Here is a 21,020-nt window from a genome sequence, read left to right on the forward strand (position 1 = left end):
CGGCCCGTGAGGCCGGCGCGCCGGGGCAGAGAGAGGGACACGCGTGCGTTGCCCACGCGCGCACACGGCACCCTCGCGCGCACACGCACGGCCCCGCTGGTGTGGTGCACGCAGCCGGCGGGTGCATTGGCGCTCACACCCTCGCACGCGTGTCCACACTGCCACATCACCGAGACGCACGGGGACGGGGCACCGGCTGATGGAGACACACCAAGTCACTGCTTCCCAGCCCCGCGGACACCCACTCGCGCTTACACCCACCCACACACAGCTCTGTCCCACTCACAGACCGCTTGGGACACGGTGACAGGCACACACAGTGTCACACACTTGGTGGTACTCCGGTGCCAACACAGACACACACTGACTCACTGTCCCATCCGCGGCTGGACACGGACACCCACGTCCTCACGCACACAGACACATGGGCACAGCCACACACAGAGGCACCATTGCACGGACACATCCCAGACCCTTGTCCCCCACCGGCAGGCTCAGGGCAGCTACTACACTGCCCCACACCAACCCTCGGGGACTGACACACACCTAGATACAGTCACCCACGGAAGCAGTGCCACACTCCTGCAGAGAGTCACACAGGGCAGGGACCCAGAGGCACACGTGCACGCGCGTGCATACACACACACACACACGCACACACGTGGCAGCAGGCACCGATACAGACACTCGGGTATACAACCACAGGGCTATCCACAGTCCCCCCCCCCCGCCCTTTGCAAAGGGCTGGATCCAACCCCAAGGATTTCCCCTCCAAGTGTCTCCCCTACCCCTGCTCCTCAGAAACCTCCAAGCCACAGCAGCACCCCTGCGGGTGCATGGGGGGGGGGGGCTGTCCTCACCCAGGGCTGGCTGCTGAGATGCTCCCCGAGGCTGAGCAGCAGCAGAGGCTGCGGGAGCAGGTGGCTGTGGTGCGGCTCTGACCCTGGCTTCCTAAAAGGGAGTTTTGTGCGTCTCACGACCGCTAGGGGCAGAGCTGCTTGGCGAGACTCAGAGGAACAGCTTTTCAACAGGTGCAGGGCGGGCAAGGAAGGGATTGGACTGGGACCCGTCGGAGACCCGCTGTGTGAAGGACAGCCTGGTGGCACCAGAGCGGAAGGGGCTGGCTTGAGGGGACACATCCAAGCCCCATACTTAGAACAGAGTCGATCCCCTCTGGAGCTGTGGGCGTGCTGGGTGAGAGGGTACCGGGGTGAGACACACCCAGTGCTGCCCCGGTGTCCCTGGCTTGGCAGAAGAGCCCCTGGGCGCGTCCCTTACAGACTGTGAGTGTTTGCCCGGGGCTCACGTGGGTGACGCTGGCCCAGCTGCCTCCTGCCCTTTATCTCACTGGAGACTCACAGTAAGGCAGGGGCTGCCTTCCTGTGCCACCTTCCAGAGGAAGCTCCTGACGCCCCAAGTGGACGAATGCCCGACGGGCACAGCGCGTGGAGCCCAGGAGCTCTTCCAGGAGGGCTCATGGGACAGCACTTAAGCTGGGAAGGCCGTGTGCTCCTGCAAGGGTGGAGAGTCGTCTCGGGAAAGAGAAAGGTTGGCTGGGCATCTGTGCCTTTTGTGTGCCCAGTGCCACACGGCACCTGCTGTGAAAAGCCCTCCAGGGGGCACGGGAGAGAGGTAAGAGCAGCTGCGGTCTCCGGGAGAGACATGCAGGAGGAGGGAGACGGCAGAATCCAGGAAGTGCTGGAGAAGGGCTTGGAGACGGGTGCGGGCCGCCGGTAAGGTATACAGAGGGTCAGGATTGGGACGAAGCCTCCTCTGTGGCAGCGGTGACCCGTAGGAGGACCCAAGGAGGCCTCCTGGACTAGGCCTGACAGTGGAGCCACTCCCAGCCCCCATCGAGCTCTGCCTCACAGCTGTCCTGTCAGCACAGCTGGGACTGCTCGACCGCTGTCCCCATGTCATCTTCATCCATATCCCAGAAGGTTCGCTAACACCTTGGCGGTCCCACAGTGGGACTGACATGTCCAGTTACCACTGACCGTCAAGTCGCCGCCTCCCACTCCCCTGCAGGTCTGGAGTGAGAGACCAGACCCTCTGCTCCCACTCCAGTCCTGCCTCTGTGTCTGTCTCTTGACGCCATCTGCTTCTCTCTTTCTGGATCCGTGATTGGATTCCAAGTAGGTACATTGTCTCCTAACTGCACATCGGTCACTGGTTTACCCACCCATCCTTCCTCCTTCCTTTCACTTAATCACTGAGCAAAGCACCCATTGCATTAGATTTTGTGTTGAACTCAGAAGACTCTTTGATCAGAAAAGGCAGTCCCTCCAGGGAGTGTCCAATGTGGAGCCCTGGGCAAGGAAACACGCCCGAAGTGAGAACGTACCACAAACAAGGAGCCCTACTGCACCTGCTGAGGGGCTTGTAGCTTCAAGCCCGTCGCCACTTGGCCAAAACCATTCCTCTGCTGGTAGCGGAGCACAAGCAGCGTTTGCCTGCTGTGGGAAGGCAAGCAGCTGGGTATGCATATGTGGGCGTGACACTGAAAGTTTAGAGGAATTCAGGGAAGGCTTCATGGAGGAGGTGACATTTCAGCAGACTCTTTAAGGGGAAGTAGGCATGACCTGAGTTCCAGGGAGCAGGCACCATTCCAAGCAGGGGAGTTGTCCTGCGTGAGGGTAGGGAGGTGAGAAACACGCGGTATGTTGGAGGAGTTCCCGGTAACTCGATGTGGCTGGGGTAAGGTTGGCGGTGGCTGCAGAGGAGACCGGCCAGCCTCATTCAGGTTGCTGAGTCCCGCGGGTACACAAGGCTGCAGACCCTCACCACGGCCCTGCTCCTCCACAGGCGGCCACCTGGCCCTCCACCTCAGGAAATACCCAGTAAAGTGTGGGCCGTCAGCCCCCATTTCTGCCCTTCATCGACGGGGACAGCCTGGTGGTCACGGGCCGCAGGGTGAGCAGCCCGGGCAGGGGCTCGGGTCCCAGCTCCGCACCTCCCCTCCCACCTGGGGAAAGTCACCATCTCTCTGAGCCTCACCGTCTTTGCCTATGAAAGAGAGACGACGCGGGCTGTCATGAGGCTCGATAAAACGCGTGTGGCAGGTGCAGTGCGCGGCCTGCTGCGGAGAAATCACACAACACGTCCCAGCAAATATTGTGTACAGCGCTGTCTCCCCAACTCCTATGATCTGGAAACGCCACCTGTGAGTGCTTTCTGGACCGCCACCCCCCACCCCCGACCAGCGAGGTCGCCCTGACGTGGCTCGCCGACCAGCTCCCGGGCTGCAGAAAATGCATCACGCCATCGTGCCCCAGGGCACACGTGTTTTTGTCTCTCGTCTCCTTCCGGACCGTCACAGGCCCCCACACCTGGGGTGCCAGCCACCGCACAGACAGGGAACTGTCCATCTCGTTCACAGCTCTGTCCTTGGGCTCCAACTTAATTCCTGGCACATAGACACGCTCACTAAATATTTATTAAATAAATAATTGATTGATTTTTTAAAATGCAATAAGTCTAGCATGACATATTTTTAATGAATCCGAGCGGGTCCCCAGTGGTTGGCTACGGAGCTTCCCAGGAATTCAGAGACGGCTCCCACCCCCTCAGGCCATAGGCTCCTGCATCCAGCCCTCCCGCAGTCATCTGGGGGATTCAGCTGGCCGCCAGCAAGACCCCGCGTTGGGGAGAGTATGAAGGGTTCACGGAGCTGGTCCCCTGCCACCGGCCTCGGTGGGCTGATGGGGCACCGGCGCCCAGCAACCTGCTCTGACCACGGAGCCCTCGGCTGCTGGCCCACAGGCTTCCCTGCTCCCCACCCAGAGTGGCCTGGGAAGGCTGCCTCGTGCTCCCGTGGGGGGCCCTCTGGAGACATGTCTGTTAGAAGGGGTCATGATGGGGTGATGCCTTCTCTGCAGCCCAGGGAGCTGGCCGGCGAGGTGGGTGCCAGGACGTCAGGGTGGCCTTGCTGGGCGGAGGGCGTCCAGAAAGCACCCACAGGTGGCATTTCCAAATCATAGAAGTGTGGGAGGCCTGATACCAGCCTGGGGCCCACCAGGTTCTGAGGAATGTCAATCCCACGTGAGTGGCGCTCTTGAGGGCACGCCCCTGGCCCACTGGGCACCCCCAGACTGTGGTTGAGTAGAAGTCCGGATGGGGAGACACAGGGGCCAGAGAAGGAGGGCCAGGGCTGTGCCTGTGACCCTTCCCCTGCTCACTGCCCAGACAGCGCCGTGGGGCCACTGCCCCCCGCCAGCCCCTGGAAGGGAGGATGCCCAGGTGCTGGGCACCTCACTAGGCCATCATCCCCGCAAACCTGCAAGGCATATAGGCCACATTCCTGTCCTCTCCGACCCTTCCCGAGGGGCGCGCATAGCGGACCCTCCTCCATCCAGAAAAGCTTCTGGCTTCCTTCCCCGGCAGCCGCCTCACATCCACACGCACGTGCCATCCCCCATCTCAGGTAGGAGGGACTTTCATGAGAAGGACATTGTTGAGTCCCAGAGGATGTGGCTGATGTCACCGGCAGTGCCCAGGGGACTCGGAAAGGACAGGGGAAGAGGGCCGCCTCTCCGAGGGATCTGTGGCTGCATGGAGGGACCTGGGGACAGGGAGAGGGGAGAACTGTTCCATGCAGGGCAGGGCAGGGCAGGCTCACCGGGTGAAGAGCTCCCTGTGTTCTAGTTCCTTCCGTTCCCTTCCTCTGTGGTCCTACAGAGGATCCGAGGCAGGACCTTCTGCTGAGGAGGAGCAGAAACGCAGGGCTGAGGCTCTGGCCCTGCGGCTCTGCTTACCCCCACCCCCCAGCCTCGGTCTACCCATCTGGAGAATGGGGATGAGGAGGAGGAAGGGAGATGGGCCCATGCCCCAACCCTGTGTGTGACTTCCTCCCGGCATGTTAGGAACCTTTGCAGTTATGTCCTCATCTGGGTGCCTGTTGGGTCCGTGTCTGCTTCTAACACTAGACCCTGACTCCCGGACAGGGCTGAGGGTCGCGGGTGCCATTCCCCGGAAACTGGGAGGTGCCCACCGTCTTCTGTGCATGGGGTGCCAGAAGGAGTGTGTCCACTACAGGGAAGAATACCTGCATAGCTCACACACGGCGGCCAACCCCCTGCACCGGCTCAGAGGAGCCGGAGTGGGGATGGAGGGTGCTGGCGCAGGGGCGGGAGAGAGGTGGTCTGGGGTCACGGACCGTGCCGGCAGCTGGTTCTGGACGCACGTGCCCCTGGATGGCTCAGGGAGGCTGAGAAGTCCCTGGGCTGGCAGGTGAGCAGGGACGGGATGCCCACGGCCGTCTGACCTCTGTCCGGGGCCGCTGGAAGCTCTCCTCCAGGGGCTGGAAATGGGATGTGGGCAGGGAAGGGGGCAGGAGTCCTGCCCCCACAAGACCACAGTCCCCAGACCGGCCTCTGGTCATGGCTGCTGCCGTGGGGGCTTGGGGCCCTCTCGCCATGGTTCTGTGTGTATGAGTTTGACCCACAGAATCTCAGGCCAAGACGGTTTTCCCCGGCCTCCGACTCCCCTTGGACTCCCTGGGAGAGCCCCACGCACGTCACCACCCGTCCCCACCCACATCTCAGTCTGACCCCCGCCTGCCGTGGAGGGAGAGGTGGCCCGGCTCGGATGGGCGTCAGGATCCCCACCCATCTCTGTCCAGCTCCCCCCGAGCTCTAGGGAGCCGCGAGAAGGAAAGTGACAGCGAGTGCCCGGAGCCCCTAGAGCCGTGCCACCTCGATTTCCAGGCGGACAGGGAGGCCCGGGCCCCTCACCAGCCTGCCTCCCCTACTCCCTCCCCAAGAGGCAGGACCCCAGAGAGGTACAGCCTCAGTGGCCCCCACGCCCTCGCTCTCCCCCATCACTGGGGCTGTCTCCTTGGAAGAATCTATCTCTCTCCGGCGTCATAGAGATAACCTCTCCGAGTTCCGCTCCTAATAGCTCCCAACAGTCCTGCAGACGGCCTCCAGGAAATAATGAATTACTCCGTCTGTGTTCAGTTTCTTTGTTTCCTTCTGGTTTTTTGTTTGTTTGTTTTGTTTTTGTTTTTTTTTTTTTTTGCCAACAGATTGGGGGTTCTCCGACCACCACATCTTCCCAACAGCGCAGACAGTGTCCTGTTTGTTGCACAACAGACTTCCAGGGGAATATTTTCTGAGGGAAAAGGTGGAGAAAAATAATCTCATCTTAAAATGTGGGCCTTTACATTCTCTAAAATGTAGCCCTGGCCAAGTCCCCCTTCCTTGGGATCCCCCGAGGTCTTACAAGGCAGGGACTCAGGAGCCACAGCTGGCTTGATCCAGCCAGACCTGCTACCCACCTTGTTCCAGCCCCATCCCGAATGTGACCAAGCATCCACCCCCCAGGTTAAATTCTCCGACTCCCCCAAGCTGGGTCAGGTGCCTCCACGGACACACGCAGGCATGCCCCCACTAGCATGAACACACATTCGTAGAGTTTTGTCTGTGTGTGTGCTATGATCCTATAACTGGGGTTGCATTCTTATCAGTGTCAGGTTCCTCCAACAGTCCCGGCTCTCAGCAAGGGCCTAACGAGCCCACATAGGAGTGGGGAGGTCCTGGCTCTGCCCAGACCCTCTTTGGGGTCTCAGAGGGGGACCCTGCAGCCAGGGGGCAGTGGCCGTGGCCCGGCCTGGGTGGGCCAGGCCAGGAGTGTCAGGCGGAAGGCCAGGAGGCCAGTCTGGAGCCCCCACTGCAGCTGGGAGGCTTATTTACGATGCTTTTAGCTCCAAGCAGACCCATTTCCGAACTCCTCTCCGAGATATAAATTATCCTAAAGGGCTGATTTGTGTCGCTGTGGTTGGACAATGCCTGACCAGAAAGCACTCCTGCCTCTCTGCAGTTTCCATCCAGGGAGAGCTGTGGGTTTTTTTCTCCCTTATTGAGCACTTCAGAAAGGGGGCTGAAAACCTTCAATGGGTTTCGTTTTTAGGGAAAGCAATTTTGGCTTATTAGGCACTGCCGGCTTCAGAAATATGCTCACTAATGACTTCTATTTAAATATTTTCCTCCAGCTGAGACTTTTTCAAAAATACCGTGTTAATGGATTCAGCATCCCCTAAATGGGTGCTTCCCCAACTCGGCCTCTGAACTTTCTTGGCTGGATCGAATACACAGTCAGGAGGTCACAAGCAGCCGGCGACACGACAAGCCCACAGAGCTCGCCATGGAAACGACGGGTTTCCTTGTTGCACTCTCAGCCATTGGCACAGACTCAGAGGGAATCGCCCGTCCCTCGGAACCCAAGCCAAGCTCTGTAGCCTTGCACAAAAGGCCCAGCCTGCCCTCAGTGGGGCCACAATGTCCCCCACACTCCCCACTGAACCCCGGGGCTAGAAAGGGTGGTGCGGCAGCCTGGGCTCCAGGCTGCCTGGCTTCTGAGTCACTCGGCCGTGGGCAAACCACGCGACCCCTGGTGGGTTCCATTTTCCATCTGAGAAATGGGATGATGCCAGCCTGTTTCCCAGCAACGCCCCCCCCCACCCCCCCCGGGGCTAACCGGCAGACCCTCCGGGAGCACTTGGGAGAATGTCTGGTATTCTTTGCCCATGTTTGTTGCCGCCGGTCCTCCTCCGAGACGGGAATTTAACATGATCCTCTGCTAAGCTTGCCCTCCCCAGAGGCGTGGCATCCCCTGACCCTGGCTTCCAGGACGCCCGTCTTGTCCAACACACATCCAAATCAGCTCAGCACAATCGCGGTCAACCCCTCTCTCTGCCAGCATCAGAAGCCCGCTCGGGCTAGCTCAGGCTGAAAGAGGGTCTGGTTGTGAGAACATGGGGGCATCCTGCAGAACCCCAAGATTAAGACAGTAGCACAGCCTCAGGGGTGCCCAGAATCAAACCTAGAAATGCAGGAAGATCCCACTTAACTCCTGCTTTTATGTGGGAAAAGACCGTCCCTTTTTTCCTTCTTGGACCCTCGGTCTTTTTTTCTATCTCTCTGCAGACCAGCATGTTCAACTCAGCCACAGGGTAAAAAAGTATTTCCTCTCCTTTAGCTTTTCCTGATGGTTCCAGCCATGGCAAGCCTCCTGATTCAGTTCCAAGGCTCTGCAGATGGGGGTCTGACCAGGCCCTCCAGGGTCAGGTGCTGGTCAGTGGAGCCCAGACTACAGGATGACCTGATGTTCCCAGCACCTTGATCCCACCATGCCTGTCTTCCACACGGTCTGTGTTTCCCTCAAAGGCCATAAGGACTCCTCGAGGACCACACATTTCCCATCTTCACCTTCTCTGGTACCCAGTCCAGTGACTGGAACATAAATTTTGTTGCAGAAAGGAAGGTGTGAATGATGGAGGAGTGGCTTGCATCTCTAGCCCAGATCACCATGCAACCTCCTGCAGGTGGTTCCTCAGAGGGGCGCTAGGAGGCCCACCTGGCCCCCGGTCCCGCACACCCGGGCAGGGTTGCCTGGCCCTCAGCTGCCTCCAGAACGGGCCGCTTCCCACTCCTGCTGGCACCCAAGCGAAGCAGGGCTCTGTCTTCCTGAATATGCAGCGAGTGGCTCCAGGGTCTGAGTTGATTTCTGTGAGAGGGAAGCTGCTCACTCAACAGAACCCACACGCCCAGGAATTATTAAAGGAGCAGAATTAAATTCTCGGGGGTCGGAAGTCCAGGAACAGCAGAAACACAGCATTCCCAGCAGAACCTTAGCTTAACTGCCGCCGTCAAACTTGCCAGAGGTGCAGAGACACTCCTGTATTATTGACTTGGGTCCCACCACCGAAAGGAGGAGCAGCCCCTGTGCCGTGGCCGTGACCTCGCGAGCTGAGGGTTTGGTTAATTAGCTGTTGGTTACGGGGCTGCCCTGGGTTGCAGCCATACCGTGGGTTTCACGGACAGTCCTATGTTGGGTGTCACGTCTTCTCTCAGAAGACACTCACCTTCCGGGGACCAGGGCGGGCGGGAGCATCAAGGCACACTTCCTCCTCCGGGGTCTACGCACAGTGGCTTCCCCGGCATCGCCCGAGCTCGGAAGCCACCGACGTGTCCTTCAGGGGCTGGGGGCTGCACGGACGAGGATGTGCTCTCGGGCGTGAGACGACAGAGGGACCCCAAGTGTGTACAGCAGCCAGTCCGAGGAGGCCCTCACGGGAACCGCGGCCTCAGCGTGGCACCGTGGCCGCGTGGGTTCTTCTGCGGTGGCACGCGTCCATGTCAAGCGCGTGGTGGGTTCAGTCCACTTAGGACAAGCCGGGCCCATCTATCAGAGAACGCTCTGGAAACCCAGGGCCCGACTGCCACTGGGCCCGAGCTGGCTCGAGGGCTCCCCTCAGGAACCAGCGTCGAGCCCACTCTGCTGGCTCCTTCCCCACATCGGAGGCCACGCTCCATAAACCCTCTCGCCTCCCGGGAAAGCTGGCCCAGGCCTCCGGGTGTCTGTGGCTTCCCCGCTCCTTGCATCGCAAAGCAACCGGGAGGGCCTCGGATGCCCCTGTGCCCCTCTCCAGACGGCGGGCACCGCGAGGGCAGGGACTAGCATTTCATCTCTGAGGCCAGCACGGGGTCTGGTGCCTGTCAGGGACTGAAGCGTGTTCCCCCAATAAGCCAGTGACGGGAGAACAGGAACGCACGAGGGACCGAGGGTGCGGGAGAGACAGACAGACGACGGGGCGTGGCCGGGGCAGGTGAGCATGGCCAGACAGGAGCTCCGCCCACCCTGGCCACCAAGACAGCCAACGGCACATCCCACCTCCTCTGAGGTCCCCCAGGATCACGGGTCACCTCCGCACGGTGGCAGTGGCAGCACCAGGACTGGGGCAGCGAGCGCCCCATCGGGCATTTGGCAAAGCAGTGTGGGGGCCAGGGAAGGGTTAGAGAACTAGGCTCTGGGTCCCTGGGAGACGGAAGGTCCCATGGATGAGAGGCCACCAGGGAGAAGGGGGGCAGAGGGAGGCGTTGCCTTCGGGCCCCAGGACCCTGTCCCTGCAGGCACAGAATGGATTCCGTGCCTGTCCCCGGGGCTCAGAGTCCAAGGGCCTGGGCTGGCACCGGCCGGACCATCTGTGTGCGATGCACAAGGGCCTGAGGGCTGCCCTGGTGACACAGGACATGCCCTCCTTCCCGCGGACACCGAGGGTCGGTGGAATTGGTGTGCAAAGCGCCTGACACAGCACCTGCCTGGTGCCCGGAGAGCTGAGGGGTGTGACCGCATGCAATCGGGACTCGGTCTCCCCGATCCCTCGAGGGTTTTGGGGGGCCCTATCGCTTGCCACCCTCCACGCCATTTCGGTCATTCGGGCTCCCTGTGGCAAACACCTGCCAGCTCCCACCCACGTGAGACACAGTCCCGGAGACTTTGGGTAACCATGGCAACGGCCTCCCGAGCAAGATGACTGCAACTTTATCCGAAAGTTCTCTCTCCCTGCGCATCTGGGTGCCCCAGAGTCTACCGAATGTGGACACGTGGTTTGTGACCCGTTGGAGCTGAGTCTTTCCCAGTAGGAACATTTCCTCTGCTCAGTAACGCAGCTGGTGGGGAAGGGCCTGGAGGTCCCTCCCTCCACAGCCCACCCCGTGGGGCAAGGTGGTCTGGGCCTGTCTCTGTCCTGGGTCCCCTTCAGCAGCTGCATCCACGTCGGCCGGGGCTGCAGGGATCAGGGGCTCGGGTCCACGGCTGAGCCTCACGGGAGACCTCCGATTCCCCGTGTGGAGGGCATCAGGGGTATGAGGCCATCCATCCCGCCCAGCGCCTGCACGAAGACGTGCTCCAGGACGAATGAGTCAATGAACTAATGCCTCAATGTGTCTCTCTGGAAGCTCAAATAAAAGAATGCCTTTGGAAGTGTGTGACAAGCACACAGGGCTGCCGACGGGTTTAACAAGGAAAGCAGCTCAGTCCACACTCCCTGAGCCCTGCCTCAGAGACCTTCCGTCCTCACAGGGAGACCCCACCCCAGCTTCCAGAGGAGGGCCTGCTCCCTGGCTTTGACCCGTACCTTTCTATCCTGGACCTGCAAGGCCCAGACAGGAAAGCCTCCTCCTCCAGGGACCAGTGAGGTGGGAAGCACACATCAACCACGGGGTCACAGCTCACTCCACCGGTCACCATCAGGGGGATAAAATCCTGGGGTTTCGTCCATGAGTTAACTTGCCCCAGCAAATGGCCCATCACCCCTCGGGCTTGGAGACTGCACGGAGGCCATCTGCTTCTCCAAGGGCTCAGGGGGCCATGTCCTTGGCTGGCCAGGGAGAAAACGGAGGTGCAGGAGTTGTGGGGGGAGGCTGATTCCCGCTGGTTCTGGCAGCACAGAGGGGATGCTGTGTGCAGCGGACAGGCCCCCCGGCAGGCCTGCAGCATCCAACGTGATGCTGGGACAGAGGCCCTCGATCCAGTTAGCACCTGCTGGCCACCGCAGGCCAGCCATGGGGGAAGGGACACGGCAAAGAGCTTAAAGCATGGCTGCCTCGTGGTGGGAGCAGGGGGTGGTGGCTGCTGGAGCGCCCCACAAGGCCCAGGGTCAGGGAGCAAGAGCGTGGCCTGGCCAGAGCCCAGCTCCTCTCTGGCCTCCATCTGGGGCCCCATTGGGCTCCGGCTCTCCCGCCCAGGGCGCCGCCACAGGACAGCGGAGGAGAGCGGGCTGGGGTGGCTGGACGAGGCAGACGGGAGCTGCCCTGTGCCCAGCGCACCACAGGTGCGGCAGGTGGCAGGTGGGCTCTTTGGGCCGTCTCCCTGGTGCAGACTCTGCCTGGGGGATTGTTGGGACAAAGGCCAGAGAAGGCCGCAGGCGGGTCCTGTCCCTGGGCCTGGTGGGCGGCTCCCTCCCCAGGGCTCGGCCTGGAGCCGGCTTTAGCAGAGCCTGGGAGGGGGGCTGCACGTCTGGTCTGGTGAGCCCCGGGGAGGGGCCGGGCACCTGGGCACCAAGTTCTGGCCAGATGGGAGTCTAGACCTGGATCCCGTGGCCGCCGCCTTGAGAGGGACCTCTTCTCCCGGCCCACTCCGCGAGGACAGCATGGATGCCCAGGCCCGGCCCTGAGCAGACGTCCAGTAAGGCCGCACTCCGCGTGAGAGCGACGTGGCCGGGAGTGCGCTCTGGGGCTGGCAGGGAAGGCTGCCCTCCCAGTGTTACCGCTGACGCCGTGTCTACAATCCGCCGGTCGGTACTATAAATGCTCCTGAAAGGTCAGGCCTCCCGCGCCCGCGGCGGGGAAATCGGTGCCCAGCAACTCTGGCCACGTGAACGGACACAGCTGTTTGACCCTGGAGAGCTGGCAGGGGTGCACCGTGCAGGATCCCTGGGGGCTCAGTCAGTACCCCCTTCCCCATGTCGTGGCCCCTGGACGTGGCTTCTCGAAGGACCCGCAACTCTCGTTAAGTCACATTCACTCACCTCCCAGCAGTGCAAGCCCAACACCCAATGCCTGGCCGCCTGTTCCATCTTGTGTCCCCCACATGGTGTCCAGAAACTGGCCTCTGGCCGCCCGCTCTGCTCCGGCGCCCAGACCCACGAAGTCACCCTTATCTTGCCCCCATATCATTGCCATTGGGCTGGGCGTGTGCTTGTCTGCACAGTCACTAGCCGCAGTGCCCAGAGTGACCCTTTTAAAACGTGAGGGGGGACCCATCACTGTTCTGCTCAAACCGTCCCGTGGCCGCCCCGTGCGGGTCCGAGTGAAGGACGAAGACAGGACCGCGTCGCTGTCCCCCCCTCCCTGCGTGGTTCTCCCCACCGGCCGCGCTATCCCCGGGCTCACGGTCTCCCCGCTGGGAGTCTCCGTCTCCTCATCAGCAAAACGGGCATAAAGATGTCTACCTCGCAAGGTACCGGTAAGAATTGAATTAAATGGGCTACCACATGCTGGCTCTCCTCCAACAGCAGCCCCCCGGCCCACCGACCGCCCAGCTCTCTGCACCCCAGCTCCTCCGTCTGCGTACCTGGGCCGCCGCCAATGCTCGGGGCTTCTCGCAAGGATCACACGTCGGCAGGCGGACGGGGACTGTGTTCCACCTGCCAGTGTTTCCCAAGGGTTCCCGCCCCGTCGTGCCTGCAGCCTCTGACTGCATTCGCTGGCCTGACCGCCCGCCCCTCCTGCCCCTCCCTCCGCACGCGCTCAGTCTGTTACCCCAGAACGACTTGGCCTGTGAGCCCCGGGGTGCAGGGGGGCGGCCCCGCGGCGGGAGGCTGCCGCTCCCTACCCCTACCTGCCCGTGCGGGTGCTCTGTCAGCACTGGCTGAAGTGGATCCCATCCAAGCATCCGGGCGAGCAGCCCCAGCCCTCAACTCCTCCCGGACCAGATGCCTCCCTGCTTCTCCGGGTGGGAGGTGATGGAGACGAGGGCCATGTATGCCCGGAGAAAAGAAGGCAGTTCAGGACGTTAGCAATAAATGCAGCTCTGGGTTATGTCCCGTCTGGGGAGGAGGGGGCCTCTGGACAGACTCACAGCCAGCCGGCGGAGTGTCGCCATCACGCTTGATAAAGATGTGCGAGGTCTCGTCAGATCCCTTACGAGGTGCCCCCCTGCCCGCCAAGGCTCCCCCGACTGCCATGCCCAGCCGGCGCAAAGCCCCAGCCCCTCACGGTCTCCAACGGGGCCTTCGCCCCGCCGTTCCCCTCGCTGCCCAGGGGCTCCAGGTCACCGGCGTGTCCCACCACCCCCTCTCCGCCCACCTCCCAGGCCCTGCATCCCCGGTCTGGTACCGTCTCCCTGCTCCCCAGGCAGCCTCCGTCCCTCCACTGGCCGTGCTGGGATCGTTCTGGAATATGCACCTGAAACACCCTGCCCTCCTTTGCCCTAGGAAAACTCTTACTCTCCCTTCAAAACCCAGGCTCTGGGGACACCTGGGTGGCTCAGTGGGTTAAGCCTCTGCCTTCAGCTCAGGTCATGATCTCGGGGTTCTGAGACTGAGTCCCGCGAAAGGCTCTCTGCTTGGCAGGGAGCCTGCTTCCTCCTCTCTCTCTCTGCTTGCCTCTCTGCCTACTTGTGATTTCTGTCAAATAAATAAAATCTTTTTAAAAAATTAAAAAAATTAAAAATTTAAAAAAAAAAAAAAACCCTAGGCTCTGTGTTGCCTCGTCTCTAAAGCCGTTCGCTGGCCTTTCTGAACAGAGACCTGCTCCGTAACTCCCGCGTCTCTGTCGTGGACACTCACCAGATGCCCAGGCTCGTTCCCACGTGCCTCTCTCTCCTCCCATGAGCCTGGGAAGAACCCGGACGATGGTCAAGGACTTCGCTGCATCTCCGGAGCCAGCGGGTATGAGAGGCTGGAGGGAAGGAAGGGGGCCAGAGCCCCCATGAGGATCTTGTCGCCACTCCGACTCCCTGGCTTGGGGGTTCCACCCGTAAGGGGACCCCTCCTCATGCTTGTGCCAGGAAACCAGATGCACCCGGAGGGACCTGGTGGGAGACGGGGCACAAGTCCGTGGACGCTGGGCCCGCCGGGGCTTACCCTGAGCAGGGCGGAGGCGCCCAGCCTTGCCCACCCACCCACGGCCCGAGTCAGGCAACCCACCAGGCCGTGAGCCCCGCGGGGCAAGGATTGGCAGGCCTGGGTCATGCGGCAGCGGCGCCTGGCCCGCCGGGGACAGACATAGGCCTCGGGAGCCCATCCCTCCCCAGTTCTCAACACCAAACACCCTGCACTCTGCTCTTCAAATTGGGCTGATTCCCGGGGCCCTGAGGTCCGTCCACCTCCCTGCAGTGACTCTCGCTCTGGGCAGGTGACGTGCAGTCTTCGATGCCCACAGCAGGCACGGGCAGCGGCTCCGTGTCCCATCTGGAGCCTGACGCTCCCCAGCTCCGGCCTGGGCTCCGGGCACTGGATTTCCAGAGTGCGTCGTCAAGGACAAACGGAGCACAATTCCTGGAGGATTACCTCCGGATGACAGGTTTTCAGGAGAGTCTGACGGTCTTCCTTATCCTTCCAACATCTCCCTGACACAGACGACATGTCCGTAGTATGTGAACTCCAGAAATCGTCACAGCAAATATGCTCATGCCGCGTGAGGAGGCTACGGCGAGAGCAGTGCGAGAGGGCATGGAGTCGCCAGAGCCGGAGTGCTGGGGGGGTCGGGACGAGGTTAGGGTCTGGAGGCCTCGTGACAGCAGAACACACACGTGTACACACGCTCATGTAGGTCCTACGTTGGCGTCTCCTGACTCCCTGCCCTCGGCCCCAGGCATCCGGCCCTCAGGAGGCCCCTTGCTGGAAGGTGCTAGAATCCTGCATGTGGCCCCCGTCCCCAGGACTGTGGGGGAGAGAACAAAAGACTTCCCGGAGGGTCACGCTCTGAACCAGCAAACCTCACACTTGGGAGCTGGCCCACGTGTGACATAAGGGTCATGCAAAACGACATAGTGGCATGGGGAGGGGCGATCACAGGGAGGAGGGGGGTTCAAGGGCAGTGAAAACACTCTGTATGACATGTGTCCTCCCGTGTTCACCCAAACCAGGGGATATACGACGCCCAAGTGAGCCCCAACAGGCCTATTACCTCCTGAGAGTGATTGCGACGCGTCAGTGCAGGCTCACGACCTCCAGTGAGGGGGACGGAGGGAGGCTCTGTGTGTGCAGGAAACCCTGAACCTCCTCCTGGTTTTTCTGTGAACCCAAGACTGCCCTGAAAAAGGACGTATGTGTATATGGTTAACGGCAAAAAAGTAAGCTCGTCAAACGTCATCAACAATAGCCAATGAGACGTCGAGAACTTCCAGGGGCCTCAGGAGTTGGGGGCACGAAGCTGGAATTCGGGCTACACCGACGTCACAAGCACCCCAGGTCTCCGTCCAGGCCGCATCGAAGGACAAACGGGTCACCAGAACAGACCCAGCTTCTAACCGCTCGAGCAGGTTCAAACGGCCACGCGGGCAGAAGTCGGGAGGAGGGTCCATAGTCGTCCCGGGAAATGAGAAAATGCGTACGGAATCCCGCGTCCACGCTGACTGCGGAAAGGATCCAAAGACACTCCCGGGCCTGATGAATTGATGGCAAATATTACACTTAATAACGACACAGTACACGCTTTTCCCCGGAGTCTGGGAACAACGTGCTGTCAACAATGCTATTCTGTGAGGAGGTCCTCACGAGGGCAACGAGGAAGGAAAATGTTCCTAAATGTAGGGATTAGAAAGAAAAATACCAGCCCGTCGTTTCCCACCAATGACGTGATTGCATACTTAGGAAAATGGAGAGAATCCGCAGAAAAATTATTAGATCAAACACATGAATGTACCAGATCGTTAGGCACAAGGTCAATATAGAGAAATCAATCACGCTTGCACATGCCACGAGTAGGAGATGAGAAAAGTGTTTACATCTACCATTTGTAATGGCGTAAAAACCAAATACATATATATAAAACCCAACAGAAAACCGGAGAGACCTGTGCTCTAAAAACCACAACTACAAACTATAAAACTGATCGACATAAATTCATCAAGACCTAAATAAACGAGGGGACGTACTGCACGTATGGGCCAGAAGACTCAAAACTGTGAAGACACCGATTTTCCCCCAAATCGATTTGCAGAGTCAACATAACACCAACAAAAATCCCAGGAGGTACTGCCAGTGTATGGAAAAAGTCTACTCCAAAATTCATACAGAATTAACAGGGCCGAGAACATACGAGATTTATCTTTATGCTCTCAGGCCTCAAGATTTTTTAAAAGCCCATTAACACCTTGGTCCACTCCAGGTCCGAGAGAAGGAGGCATGAGATCCTGACGAAGACGCGGAGGGGCGGGGTGAGCTTAGCACAACTTTCCCCTGTGGGCATCTGGCCAGCAGACGTGTCCCCCGACCACGCTAGCAGATACGACCCATGAGGTGCAAACGTCACACGCAGCCCCGAAGCCCACTAAAACAGGTACGTACTGTTCTGTGCGTCCTGCCGGGTAACGAAACTGCAGCATATGCACAGCGCGAGGCAGTAACTCATAAGGAAAGAGACACGCCGCGGCCGTCCGCGGAAACGCTGGAGACGTCCAGAAGCCGGGCAGAGCACCGGACGCGAAACACGTGCTCTGGGGCTCACACGAGCACACAAGGGGGTTTCTGGGGGCCGGCGGTAGAGCTGCTGTGGACACGCTTTCCATGGGAAATCGAGCTCAAATGCTCCGCGATGTGCCTTTCTGAAGACACACTGGACATACCAATTAAAGGAAATACTGAATTGATCTGGACGGGAGGCAAAAGAGCAAGGCATGGTCGCGGGAAGGTCCCAGCTGGTCCCAGGGCTGGTGCCGGCACTGGGAGCTCGGGCTGCGCAGGGAGGGAAAGTCGGGAGAAGAGGCTGGAGCATCTCCCAGCTTCTCCTCCACGTTCCAGGAGACGCGATCGTCGGTCGGGCTCTTACGCCGCTGGGACGCTTGGAGGGTCATGGCAGACCCTCCGTCATGCGTTCCTCGGCAGGAATAAACGTGGGAGTCCCAGTGAATTAAGGATGAGCTCGTCGTCTTGGCGTTGGGAGGGTGGCGTCTTGTTTCCGGCTTCCTTGACTGCATGTCTCATCACCGTGTCGTCCCAACGCAGCCACCGCTGGAGAGGAACAGCCTGTCGGGTTAGGGTCTGACCGCGAGACCCTCCGGCACTGAGCTGTTTCTAGAACTGGGATCTGCGGAGAGCAGCGAACGTGGGTGCACGCACGACCTGCGTACCCTTGCTCCATCTCCTCCACTCGCCACCCGTCTGCCCATGGTTGCAGACGCCTGTCTGTCTCAGCGCAGTCCCGGGACATGCACGTGGGCAGACGTGGCTTCACCGCGCTCCGCAGACCCTGCGTTTTCTGCACAGTGAAGGTCAGCAGCAAGACTGCGGGAGCCCGTCTGTCCGCACCGCGTATCCAGCGCATTTGCCCGCTTCCAGAAGGGCCCAGGAAACGTAGGAATGCTGCTTTTTGAAGCGTGTCCAGATATGTGAGAAGCACAGAGACATTCCCAAGGGGACGGGACCAGGACCCCCTCTGGAAAACCGACCGTGGGACCTGACCTCTCATCGCCGGAATTCATCCGAGAGAAATGAGGCACGTGTCCGCTGAGGGCATTGCGCTCGACGGACGCTGAAACCACCCTGGTACCCATCAGCCAGGGAAGGAGCCGATGTGGTCCAGTCACACGGGGGGATGTTAGTTGGCAACAACCTTTACAGACCTCTTGGTCTGTGCTGTGTCGTGGAATTTTCCCTGAAACAATAGCACACTAAAACCAAGGGAGCCGGACACAAAAGGCCGGCATCATGTGCACACATCGCTCCCTCTTCCCGGGAGGCTCACGGGGCAGACTGCAAACCCTTCCACCCATGAACGCAGGGAGCGCTGTGCTCCGGGACCCCAGCCCTGGCCACCCTGCGGCCGGGGAAGGGGGGTCGGACACTCCGTCCCATGATAATGACACACGCCAAGCACACACGGAGTGGCTGGGTAGTCAGAGGGGCGTCTTCCTGATCGCCAGTCCCTCCCCGCCCCAGAAGACCCCCTTCCTGGGATGACTTCTGCATAAAGTACATCCCGGTTCACGTGCACACCCCGGCACCATCCTCTTCTCCTGCTCCTGAAGGAGGCTCCCAGCAAGAAACGGGACGGGGCAGAGTCCCACCTGTTCAGGCTGGAAGTTACTAACTTTTTTCATTACAGAGGATTCTGCTTTTATCATTAGCATGTAATGAATTATTCTCAGGTTTCTGCGCCTTGGTAATTGTCTCTCTCAAGAACCTCATTAAACATCGCTGGATACTTTTGATCATTATTAATAAAAGTGATAACTTGGAATCGTCTTGCACTCCTCCTCCAAGGCTGCCGACTTGAAGCAATACAACAGAGATTTAACGACGACTGGAAATCTCCAGGGAGAAACACCAGGGGTGTCTTGTCTTCCTTCTTCTCCAAAGGTCGCCCCCCCTTCCAAGCCGGGGAAGCCCCCCACTCCCACCCACCCTCTCCTGGCGTTGACTCTGTGGACGCATTTCCTCCCCAAGTGCCCACTCTCTCATCTGGGCTGTTTTTTGTTGTTGTTGTTGTTGTTGTTGTTTTAAAGATTTTATTTATTAATTTGACAGAGATCACAAGTAGGCAGAGAGGCAGGCAGAGTGAGAGTGGAGAAGCAGGCTCCCTGCTGAGCAGAGAGCCCGATGTGGGACTCGATCCCAGGACCCTGGGATCATGACCTGAGCTGAAGGCAGAGGCTTTAACCCACTGAGCCACCCAGGCGCCCCTCATCTGGGCTGTTTTAACAATTCACGAGGGGCTGAATTTCAAGGCTGAAACAGAGAACGCTCCCAAAACACCAAGGTTTATTATTATCAGCCAAGAAATATGGACTCTGGTGTTTCTACTCCAAACTCACCACCACGAAGCCGTATTTGGAGGCTCCTGGGCTTGCCAACGTGAGTTCACAGAAGCCAATGGAGTCAGGAGTTCTCTGGGCCGTTGTCCCTCATTACATGTGATTAACACACGCCCTGCTCTTTGTAAGGGCCAGACGCTGCGCTAAGACCCTTCCTGTGAATGATCTCATCTGAAGCCGCGGTGGTTCCGGGATGCAGAAACCATCCATCATCCCCGGTTTACGGTTGGAATCAGAGAGGCTGCTTCATCTGTCCAAGCCACTCAGGGGATATGCGGCAGAGCTGGGATTCAAATCCATGCGCCTCCCCCACCAGTGTGCCCTACCCCTTCTCACCCATATTTCAGTCCTATGGGCTCCAAGCAACCTTCACAGGAGAGAGAACTAACGGTCTTGGAATCCACAATGTCCTACCTCCAGGGAAGATCCCCGTCCAGGTAGGGTCCTGTCTTCACCAGCCTGCATCTAAGTCTCGAGATCTAGGGCAGATTGTATTTTCTAAAAATAGTCCGTTGATCTATCCCATCCCCCACGCTTTCCCTGCAGTCCCATTGTGACCTCTCCCTGCTCAGCGGCGGGGTCCGCGTTCCCGCTCCTTAAACCTGGTGGAGTTCGTTGCTACGTGAATTCCAAGAGTGGGTCATAAACTTTTCTACATGATTCTCCCAGGGTCTTGCTCTTGGACCCCGTTGCCATGCCGTGAGGAAGCACACACGCCCTTTAAAGAGACCCCTTGTGCCTGGGTGGCTCAGTGGGTTAAAGCCTCTGCCTTCGGGTCAGGTCATGATCTCAAGGTCCTGGGATGGAGCCCCACATCGGGCTCTCTGCTTGGCGGGGAGCCTGCTCCCACCCACCCCCTGCCTACTTGTGATCTCTGTCAAATAAATAAATAAAATCTTTTTTAAAAAAATAAAGAGACCCCTCCCCAGGCTTACCTGAAACCCAGCCAGCAGCAATGCCCCCACCCCGGCCCCCGCCCCTGCCAGCTGGGCGTGTGAATACCTCCGGCTTCAGTCTGAGCCAACGCGGCTGATGCTGCACCAGTGTAGACAAGCCTCCTCCCCAAATTCTGTCTACACTGCAGACCCTTGAGCTAAATAAGCAGAGTTTGGGATGGCTTGTTATGCAGCCGTGGACAACTAGAATGAGTTCCAGCCTTGTTTTTGCTTTCCAGACTCAAATAGTCAAAGGCCCCCCAAACACACACTCACCTGCCTGTCCCCAACCACTTCAGACTCAACGTGTGTGGGGAGTTCTGCTTCCACTTTGCATCTAGAAATCCCCCCAGACATGTCCCTCCCAGCATCATTATGTGAGAAAGCCTGATGACAGACTCGTGACTTTTCTGGAGCCCTTCAGAGAGCTGAGCTTGCAAGGCAGCCATGTGGACTGAGTCCTGATGAGCAGCGAACCCTGTGAGAGGCAGTGAGATGCTTCATCTCAGGGAAGGTGTCACCTTTGGAAAGTGTGGGGAGCAGACGGGGCCGTCATAAAGTAGGCAAGAACAAGGCAGCTAAACTTGTGACGGCTCCTGCAAGGCTGGGCTGAGGCAGGACAGGGTGACAGGGGGAGTCGAGGGCCCCAGGGACGCTTGCATCCACGGGCAGGCTCTTCTCCGCAGGTGCCCGCAGTGTGCTCACCAGAAAAGCAGGAAGGGGGCAGGAAGTGTGACAATGCTCAGAGCAGTGGTGCAGGCAAGCAGGTGAGGCACAGCCACAGCTGGGTCATAGCCCGAGCCCTCCCACTCCCACAGTCCTTTC

At 59.5% G+C, this 21,020-nt stretch overlaps 1 long non-coding RNA gene across 1 annotated transcript; it reads right to left on the reverse strand.

Annotated features, from left to right (window-relative positions):
- Positions 1-3,129: 3,129 nt before the first annotated feature.
- Positions 3,130-5,332, reverse strand: LOC116576897. Its single transcript, XR_004280336.1, has 3 exons — positions 5,045-5,332; positions 4,619-4,700; positions 3,130-3,406 (listed from the first exon to the last, which is right to left on the reverse strand). It is a non-coding gene; the product is annotated as an uncharacterized LOC116576897 (long non-coding RNA).
- Positions 5,333-21,020: the final 15,688 nt, after the last annotated feature.

The sequence above is a fragment of the Mustela erminea genome, chromosome 18, assembly GCF_009829155.1.
Source record: "Mustela erminea isolate mMusErm1 chromosome 18, mMusErm1.Pri, whole genome shotgun sequence".
NCBI classification, from domain to species: domain Eukaryota; kingdom Metazoa; phylum Chordata; class Mammalia; order Carnivora; family Mustelidae; genus Mustela; species Mustela erminea.